The following is a 9729-nucleotide window of genomic DNA, read 5'->3' as shown; positions in this document are numbered from 1 at the left end:
GAAAGTAGAAGTAAAGAAGAAGATAGAAATGTACAGATTTACTCCTCATAGTACAACTGGGAAAAAGCCTTTTGAACCATTTAAAGGGAGGCTCCCTCTTGCATTAGTAGAACCACCTTGGGTAAATAAATAAGAAATAGAACTAGGAAAAGAAAATTTAAATAGCTCTTGGAAAGAAAGGGAAGCTGTAAAACTGAGCAACAGCAAGAGGAATTTTAATGGGAGGAAAGCTGCTAAAGAAACAGAGGTAGAAGTTGGAGACTTAGGGCTATATTACGTCCTTGACGGAGGGGTTTTCTTCCATCACAAATGTGGTGGATATCCCATCCGCTGTATTATGATCCCATTATATTCAATGGAGATCGTAATACAGCGGACCAGATAGCCATCGCATTTGTGATGGAGGAAACCCCTCCGTCATTGTCGTAATAAGGCCCTTGGTTATAATTAAGCTCGCTTCAAAAAACAGTAATGAACAATATTCAGAAACCACTATGTGTTATTTGGAAATTCAACAATGTGATTAAAAACCAAAGATCACTGCATTTGGAATCTTAACAGAGTAGTGCTTATAAGAGGGAATTCTGTGGTTTCTGAAGAATTGGAAGGAGGTCTGTCTGATTCCTGTGAGAATAGTAAAGATGGTAATATCATTGTGAGGAAGTCATGTAGACTAACAGTGAAACCTGGACATTTAAGTGACTATGTATACTTTTCATTATTTTTTTGTTATTTGTAATTATAAGAATGATAAATGATAATCTTGTAAATATCTGTCAATTATTTGTGAAAGGAGGGAGGTGTGTGGTATCTGGCTCAGCAACTGTAGAATCTTGCACTTGTTGGTTTCTGAGAGCAAGATATAGAACACTGTACATATCAACAGGGAATAGAATGTTATGTTCTGAACAAGAGGAGTTGCTGGGAAGAACAGATGTCGAGCGGATGGGATCTTCTTTTCTTCTAATAAAGATCTTCCTTCAAGCTTCTTAAAAATTCTTGTGTGAATTTAGCCTCCAAATTCTCACACTAACCCTGTTTTGCCTCTCTCCTGTGCTAGCGCGCCTTGTCCTTAATAAGTACACTTACAAGGGGACTATAGGTCGATGAATCTTTTGGATCGCATAGGGTATCCTAGTCAAATCTTATGAGTAACAAACATCCACAATAATAAATTTTTGTCAACACATAATACCAAAGACTAATCCAAGAAGAAAAATACCATCACTCTTAATGAGGTTAGTTCATTTTATTCCCTATTAATGACAATTCTAATTAAAAATTAAAAAAAAACCTTTTTTCAACGAAACCATGATTACCAAACTTTATTAGCAACATGAGCAATGAATTATCAAGATCTTTTTAATATGCAACAACATTAATCGGAGCATAGCAATTCATGAGCATTGAATAATTCAGCAATATGAGCCAGTCAGTCTAAGTCAGAGTCACCATTAGTCACCCTTGTCAGCCTACCTATCTCAAATTAGTATCAGCATGTGGGTCTTCATGCGAAAACAATTTAGTAAAAAAACAATAATTTGGAAAAATCTAACTAAAAGAGAAAAACATTTTTTAAAACAGCGCAGTTGGTACCTAGAAGAAAAAGCACACATTAGTCAGTTGAGCTATAGCTACCTATCCAAGATAGATCAGCAACGAGTCAGTCTTCTTCTCCAGGTCATCAGTCATCAGCTAGGCTCGGGCTCACAAGGAGCAAGCCCAATTTTCAGCACTTTGGACAGCATCTCCTGACGTCATCAACTTTCGCCTCTCCGTTCTGTTTTCTCCTCTCATGTCATGACTTTTTATCAGGGTCTCTCAGTCCGTCCCACAATTTGCCCATTGGTCAACCTTATCAGGAGTTATGACTCTAACCTATAGTTTTTGTTTACCACTTGTCTACGTTATTTTGAGAGTCAAGTTCCATTAACATGATTGGTTCTTCTGTCGATGAGAACATCATCCGGCTCTTCAGGTAACAAAATTGTTGCCCCCAACTTAGTCTGTAGCTCCATTGTTCAAGTCCTGCAAAAGTACATTTAGCCTACTCCACACATAATTGTATCAATTTGTTCTGATTGTCTCCTGTCCGCTGGTGGGTTTGCAGATTTTGCTAGCAGTGCTCAATTTTGAACTCTGTACAGTTCAAGGTCCCTTTCTCCAGTTCCAGTCTTCAGCAGCTCATCGCGTCTCCACGTTAAGCAAGCAAGGCCCAGCGCTGACCAGGCCTCTGGTTTAGCTAAGTTAAGAATACGAAGTATCATAACATAAATTTATATCTTTCATTATAGCATATTAATACATAATATTAAACTTTCATATTATTTAGTATTGTTAACACAGATGGTGACCACTCCCTGTGGGCTCATTTTGCACATTACACGTTATTTTCAATTACTGTTAATCAAACGCCAACTTTTCTCATTAGTAAGTATACGCAGATCATTAGAATATTCTCATATTAGCATATCAGCTGCAACAGTCCCTCCTCTGATGACTAAATATGCCATCACACCTTTCTTCTGTCAAACATTACAAGTTACTTTCAGTTACATTTTGGCCTCTTCTGTTTCTATTTTCCCTATAGATTCTTCTTCTGGGTGGTTCTTCCCTCCTGTTTATTTTTAGCTCTTTTTAATTGAATTTTGTGCCATAATTTGCATGCCCCCATAATCCTAATATAATAGTGATCACAATTAAAATTCCTTGAACAATTTTCCACAATATCCCACCCCAAGTTTGACTAAACCAATTGCCTAGTGTTGCAAATCAATTCCCTACTTTTTCCCAAACTCCTGGTTCTTTCAACTCCTTCAAATCCTTACTTGCATTAGTTAAATTAGTAAGCAATTATTTTACTTCTTTCTCATTTGCAGGAATATACGAACAACAGTGCATTTCAATAATCATTTTGCAGACCCCTACATCTTTCGCCAATATTATGTCTAAAGCAAGCCTGTTTTGAAGCGTCATATCTCTACCTGCAGCTAACTCATTGTTTAGTAATAATATAGCTCTTGTAAAGTTAGTTAACATAGTATCTACTATAGTTGACAACTTTTGTATCTTGTTTGCATTTAATATAACTCCTACTGAAGGAATTACTGCTCCAAAAATATCCCCTACTATTGCAGAGGCTGTTTCTCTTCTTTGTCTTATTCGGTGTAACTCAGTCATTTTCGGTATCTTCTTCAAATCATCTATTTGATAGATTTTAGGGAATACTATTCCCAAGTAACATGTCCCATACCATCCCCTAGGGAGACGGTAATAAGCATTAAGTCCACAAATATAATAAATCCCAGGAATCACAGGGTCGGCACCATTCAACATGAACGTCCATTTACTCTGAAACAAAAACACATGCCTACATTCACTCGTTCCCACAAATAAAGTGTTGGTGCGGGATTTTGGCCTGTATATACAAAGCTTCCCTACATGTACTGTGTCTAAAGCTAACTTTCCTTGTGTTTTAATTGCAGTGTAAGCATAATCATTTTTGTAAGGCATTTCTCTAATCCTTTTTCTAGTTTTTCTTTCAATGCTTTTCTCCTATCATCAGTATGCCCAATAAAGCTCTTTTCCATGGGAGTTAATAAGCAAGTCAAATTGTTACGATGTGCATAAGCTGTGCCAAAGGTTAGTGTAGGCTCAAAGAATCCTCTAACTAATACTATATCATGATCCTTAGCTACCTTACTCAAATATCTAATTATAGGAACGAAAGAAAATACTAAGTCGTAATTTGAATACAAGTACTGAATGTACTCCTGGTTATAGAAGCGTGTTAGCAACAAACTACAAGTTATACCGTAAGTCAGAAGTAGACTATGATAAGTGACTCCTTCTTCCACAGAGGAAGGTATTTGCGTACACACAAGACAATCCTTTGCAACCATTGTATCCACATACTCTCTCAATAAACGATAAAAGACATTAGAAGACAATTCTCCCTTTGCGTTAGTCTAATCATGCAAATATTGCTTATCTAATTTAAACTTCTCTATAGCTGTTAGTGTAGTAGTTTCATGAACAGATGTAACCCTTGCTTCTTTCATCTCATGAATTGACATACCCACAATCATTATTACAAACAATATTCCACACACAATCGCCATTCCTACACTCAAATATCTACAATACCTAATATACCTCACGTTATTATCTAAATTAGCCATGATCTGTAAAGAATCAGAAAGCAGATTTTTCAACTCTTAATCAATATGCAACACAAAAATCAAAAATCTAAAAATATACTTCTTTCTTCACACTTTTAACTTCACATGACAGGACCCCTTCTTCCCTTGTCAAAATCGGTTAGCAGCTGGTCAACTCCAGGGTTTAAGTGTCATATCAGGCTATCAATGTATTTTCCGGTAAATCGGTAATCTCAACCTCTTTCTTTATTCCGCAACACAGTCTATTGTTTCTCTCCTTCAAGTTGCATCAAAATACTGATTCGGAACTTCTCTGTCAAAACAAAAGGACATAAACTCATTCTGCCAGTCACTTGTTGTGGCGTATGCCCACTCTGGTCCTGCGTACTTTCGACTTGCCACTCTCTTTCTTTTTAACCTCATTTCCCCTGTCAGTTCTCCATCACTCAGTTCATCTTTCTTTGTGGTATCTTATTCTTCCTTTATTGTTTCGTTTATTACCAAGTCCTTTTTCTTGCCTATTCGAGACTCAGGCCAATGATCCCCTTTTCTTACACCTTCTGTCAGCAATCTCTTCAAGATCGGACTTTTCTCTTTCATCTTGTCTAATGTGCCCTCTTTTTATGGGCCTGCAACAGGTTCAGGAGGAGTCAGATCACTTTTGCTTTGACCTGCCTCAACTCTTTCCCCCTCAGGCTCTGGCACTGGTTCTCCTTGTTTTTCAGTCCTTTTTGTTTGTGTCAGCACTTCTCCTGTGCATGGATCTCTTAACGTGTCTGCTGCATTGTCTCCACGTTCCGCCTCTTGATTTTCCACACCCTCGTCTCTCACCGGGGTGATTGATCCTTCTTCCGCCAATTCTGGGTCTACTTCCGGCTCAACTTGTTCTTGCTCTGGTAGAATTATTTGCATCGCTGCTGCTGGTGTTCTCAGCAACACTTTTCATGATCCTGAGGACTCACCACCTTTTTTGTATGGCTTGCATGTATCCAATTGGGTAATCCTGCACACTTTAAAGCTGTGGTAGTTGTCAACACCACTTGATATGGACCTCTCCAACGTGGCTCTAGGCAGGTTTTTTGCACATGCTTTTTGATCACGACCCAATCTCTGGCTCTCAGGTTGTGACCTGGGTCATGGATAGGTGGCAGGGTAACAGCTTGTACCTGCTGAGAAAAAGATCGAACCACATCAGCTAGACCCTTGCAGTAGTCTAACACCATATCATCTGTAATATTGACTAGAGCATTGGCTGGTATTGCTGGCAATCTCATTGCTCTTCCCATGAGAATCTCGTGTGGGGACAATCCTGTCTTCCTGTCAGGTACATTTCTCATTGACATCAACACTAAAGGCAATGCATCTAGCCATTTCAAATTTGTGGCTGTGCACATTTTGGCGATTCTTGATTTCAGGGTACTATTCATTTGTTCTACCAATCCTGATGCCTCTGGACGATAGCGCAATGTAGCTTCTGTTCAATGTTCAGTGCTGCACATAAGAGTTTAATCACTTTGTTATTGAAGTGGGCTCCCCTATCTGATTCTAAAGAGATCGGAAATCCAAACCTTTGTATCAGCTCTCTAAGCAGTAGCTTTGCAACTGTGAGACTATCATTTCTACGTGTGGGATATGCTTCAATCCAATGACTAAACACACACACAATCACCAACACGTACTTCAATCCACCACATGCATGCATTTCAATGAAATCCATTTGTATTCTGCTGAATGATCCTCCTGCTCTTCAAATGTGGCTCAAATTTACCACTGTCCCTTTTCCACATTTAATTGCTGGCAAATCACACATCAATGGCACACTACCTCAGCTGCTTGTCTAAACTTCGGATTGAACCAATCAACCTTGAACAACCTAATCATGGCATCCCTTCCAATGTGTGCCTGACCATGGTAATACCAAGCCATGTGAGACAATAGACAATTCGGTAGCACCATCTGACCCTCCTCAGATACCCAGATCTCATCTGGTCTTTGTATATATTTCAGCTTTGCCCACAGCTTTTTCTCTTCCTTGTCTGCATTTTCTTGAAATGTTTTCAAATCCTCTAAGGTGTCAATTACTTTTAGAGCAAAATTTGCGCAACTGGTCTCTTCTTCTTGCATTAGTTCCCACTTATCCTTGAACGATATACAGTTCAGGGCACAAAATCGTGCTACCTGCTCCGTATATCCATTTCCCAAGGAAATGTAGTTCTCTGGTGTGCACTGCATTTTACTATAGCAATTTCTTTAGGTAACTGTATTGCGTACAATAACTCTTTTATTCTGTCACCATTTTGTACTGGGGTTCCACTGGAGGTCATGAACCCTCTTTGTGACCACAATTGACCAAAATCATGAACAATTCCAAATCCATATTGACTATCTGTGGATATTGTCACTCGCAGCCTGGTAGAGATGTAACATGCTCTAGTGAGAGCCACCAATTCCTCCACTTGTGCTGAATATACGCCAGGAAACCAAGATGCTTTTAGGGTTCCTGTAATTGTACACACAGCATACCCTGCTCTCAATGTGCCTGTCCCATCTCTGAGGCATGAACCATCAACAAAAACAATTTGATCATTTTCTTCTCTGATATCATGTTTAGGCTTTGTACAAAGATCCGTAACCTCAAGAAATCATGCTCTATATCTTCCTCCTTTTCGACTTCAACAGTATCATTTGGCAGTAATGTTGCTGGATTCAACACTGTACATCTTTTCAAAGTAACATTTGGAGCTCCCAATATACTTGTCTCATACTTTGTCAGTCGGGCCCCCGTCAAATGTTGTGTTTTTGTTCTTGTCAGCAAAATTTAAACTGAATGTGGCACCATTACCGTCACTGGGTATCCCATGACTACCCCTTCACATTGGGAAAGACTTTGACCAACTGCGGCTACTGCTTGCAGACAACCTGGTAAAGCTGCTGCAACCGGGTCCAAGGTAGCTGAAAAATAGGCTACTGGGCGATAAGCACCTCCATGGACCTGTGTCAAGACAGACAAAGAACAAGCATCACGTTCATGGCAAAACAGTGTGAAAGGCTTTGTGTAATGAGGCATTCCCAACGCAGGAGCTCTGCACAAACTCTCTCTCAATTCAGTGAAAGCCCTCATCTGATCTTCATCTAGAGTAATGGGGTATGTAACTCCTTTGTGTGTCAATTGTTGTAAAGGCTTGGCAATCTCAGCAAAATTCAGGATCTATTGTCTACAGTATCCTACCATTCCCAGGAACATTTGCACATCTTTCTGAGAAGTCAGTGGATTTCTCTGCAAAACCATTGTAATCCTTTCTCTGGAAATTCTCCTCAACCCTTTCTCAATTTGATGACCCAAGTATTTGACAGATTTCTGACAGTATTGCAACTTTGCAGGTGAGACCTTGTGACCAAAGTCTCCCAGATGATTCAACAGAACAATCAAATCATGTTTGCATTCTTCCCTTGTTCTGGATGCAATCAATAAGTCATCAATGTTCTGTACAAGAGTCGATTGGCATGGCAATTCCAATGACTCCAGGTTCTTTTTCAGAATCTGATTAAACAAGGACGGTGACTCCGTATACCCTTGTGGAAGCCTGCACCAGCTGTAGACTTTATCTAAGAATTTGAAACTGAAAAGAAACTGACTATCCTCGTGATGTGGTACTGAAAAGAAAGCTTGTGACAGATCGACTACTGTGAACCACTCTGCCTCGCATTGAATCTGAAACAGTATCACTGCTGGACTGGGCACAATTGGGCAACACTTAACCACCATGTCATTCACTTTTCGCAAATCCTGCACAATTCGCACTTTCCCACAAGGCTTTTTCAATCCCATTATCGGTGAATTACATGGACTGCTCAACACTTCCTTCAAAACACCCTGCTTCAGGAAATCCCCTATTAATTGTGCCACTTTCATCAACATATCCTGTGGCATATTATAATGCGGACGTTTTGGAAACTCAACATTCGGCTTCAAGGGGATTTTAATTGGTTCCACACCTTTGATCAAACCCACTTATTTCCCTGTCAAATCCCAAACTTTCTCCTTCACTGTTCCCTGTAAATCTGCGTGCAACTCCTTCAAAGTGAACATTGGAAAAATCTCAATCAAAGGGTACTCTTCGAATGCTTCATTAAGAACCATGGCTGATGCCTGCTCTTCCTCTTCATCACTGTTTGTCTGGACTTCTATTCCTGCATCTGTACAATTTATGGAGCATTTGGTTTTGCACAATAAGTCTCTGCTTAACAAGGATACAGGACTTGAGTCGCACACAACAAATCTATGCAGTCCTGTATAATTTCCAATTTCGATCTGTACTGGTTCTGTAATAGGATTCGTTAATTGCCTATTCTCAACTCCCACAACCGGCACTGTTCTTCCGGAAAGGGGCAAATCTGGTGCTTCTACACTCCTTACTGTGGAGCGCGTAGCTCCAGTATCAACCAGGAATGAAACTTTATGTCCCATTACCTTTCCCTTCACAAAAGGCCCTCTCTGATCTACCTCTAGGTATGCGGCAAGAATACAGGCTCCTTCATCCGAACTGTCACTCATCCATTCATCGTTTATTTCATCCTCACTGTGAAATGGGAATTGGTGTACTGTATTGTTACTGTTATCCGATCTCTGACCATTGACCTGCTGAGTAAGCATAACTTGTTGGTGCTCCATCGGAGCTTGAGGTATGTGCATTTGCTGTCTAGGCACCATAGAAATCTGCTGCTGTACTGGTGCTAAAGAAGTAAATTGTGCTCGAGGCACCTGCATCTGTTGTACGGGCAAAAAGTTTTGACCTGGGGTTTGGACATTCGGGACTTGGCCCCTCACTATGGGGACTCTCACTGTCTGGACTGTACTGACATCACCTTGCTGAACCATTCCTTCCTGCACCATCAATGGGCACTCACGCTTCCAGTGTCCCACGTTTTCACACAGGTGACACGGCAACATCCTTTTCATGCCCTGAATGTCATTCTGAACAACCACCGTGTTCAGATCTGGACCACGCATCGCATCCATACCACATCCTCTACCCCTAACTTGAGGCTGAAACGTGATAGCTCTCTGTTGCAGCGGCATCGGCGGCACTAAAGCTCCTTGCACTCCTGATTGTGCTGCCTTAATCTGCATCACCATTGCCTTTTCCTTCAATTTCTTTTGCTTTAATTCAATCTCATCACTACAATATTTAGCATACTGCAGCACCTCATCAATCGGCTTTGCCTGCCAACAAATCAAATGATTCTTAATCATCTGCCCTACTTCAGGTCTCAACCCTTCAACAAATCTGAACACAAAATGTAACATGTCTTTTGGTTCGACTGCTTCCTTACCACTGTACTCCTTGAAAGCCTTTAACAATCTTTCATAATAGGTGTGTATTGACTGTTTGGTTTCCTGAACCGTCCCATCAATTCTCTGCCAATCAATGTTTTTCAGAGAAATCCTAGTTTTCAGAAACTCAATCACCTTATAATAATTTTTCATTACCTCGGGTGACGATGCGCCTGTAATCTTATGCCTCTCAGGTTCGCTTGTTGGCCAGTTTACCGCCCTTTTGCACTCGAC

Source organism: Pleurodeles waltl, chromosome 12 (genome assembly GCF_031143425.1).
Source record: "Pleurodeles waltl isolate 20211129_DDA chromosome 12, aPleWal1.hap1.20221129, whole genome shotgun sequence".
In the NCBI taxonomy this organism is placed as follows: Eukaryota; Metazoa; Chordata; class Amphibia; order Caudata; family Salamandridae; genus Pleurodeles; species Pleurodeles waltl.
The sequence above is the reverse complement of the archived record's forward strand: the minus strand, read 5'-3'. Positions refer to the sequence as shown.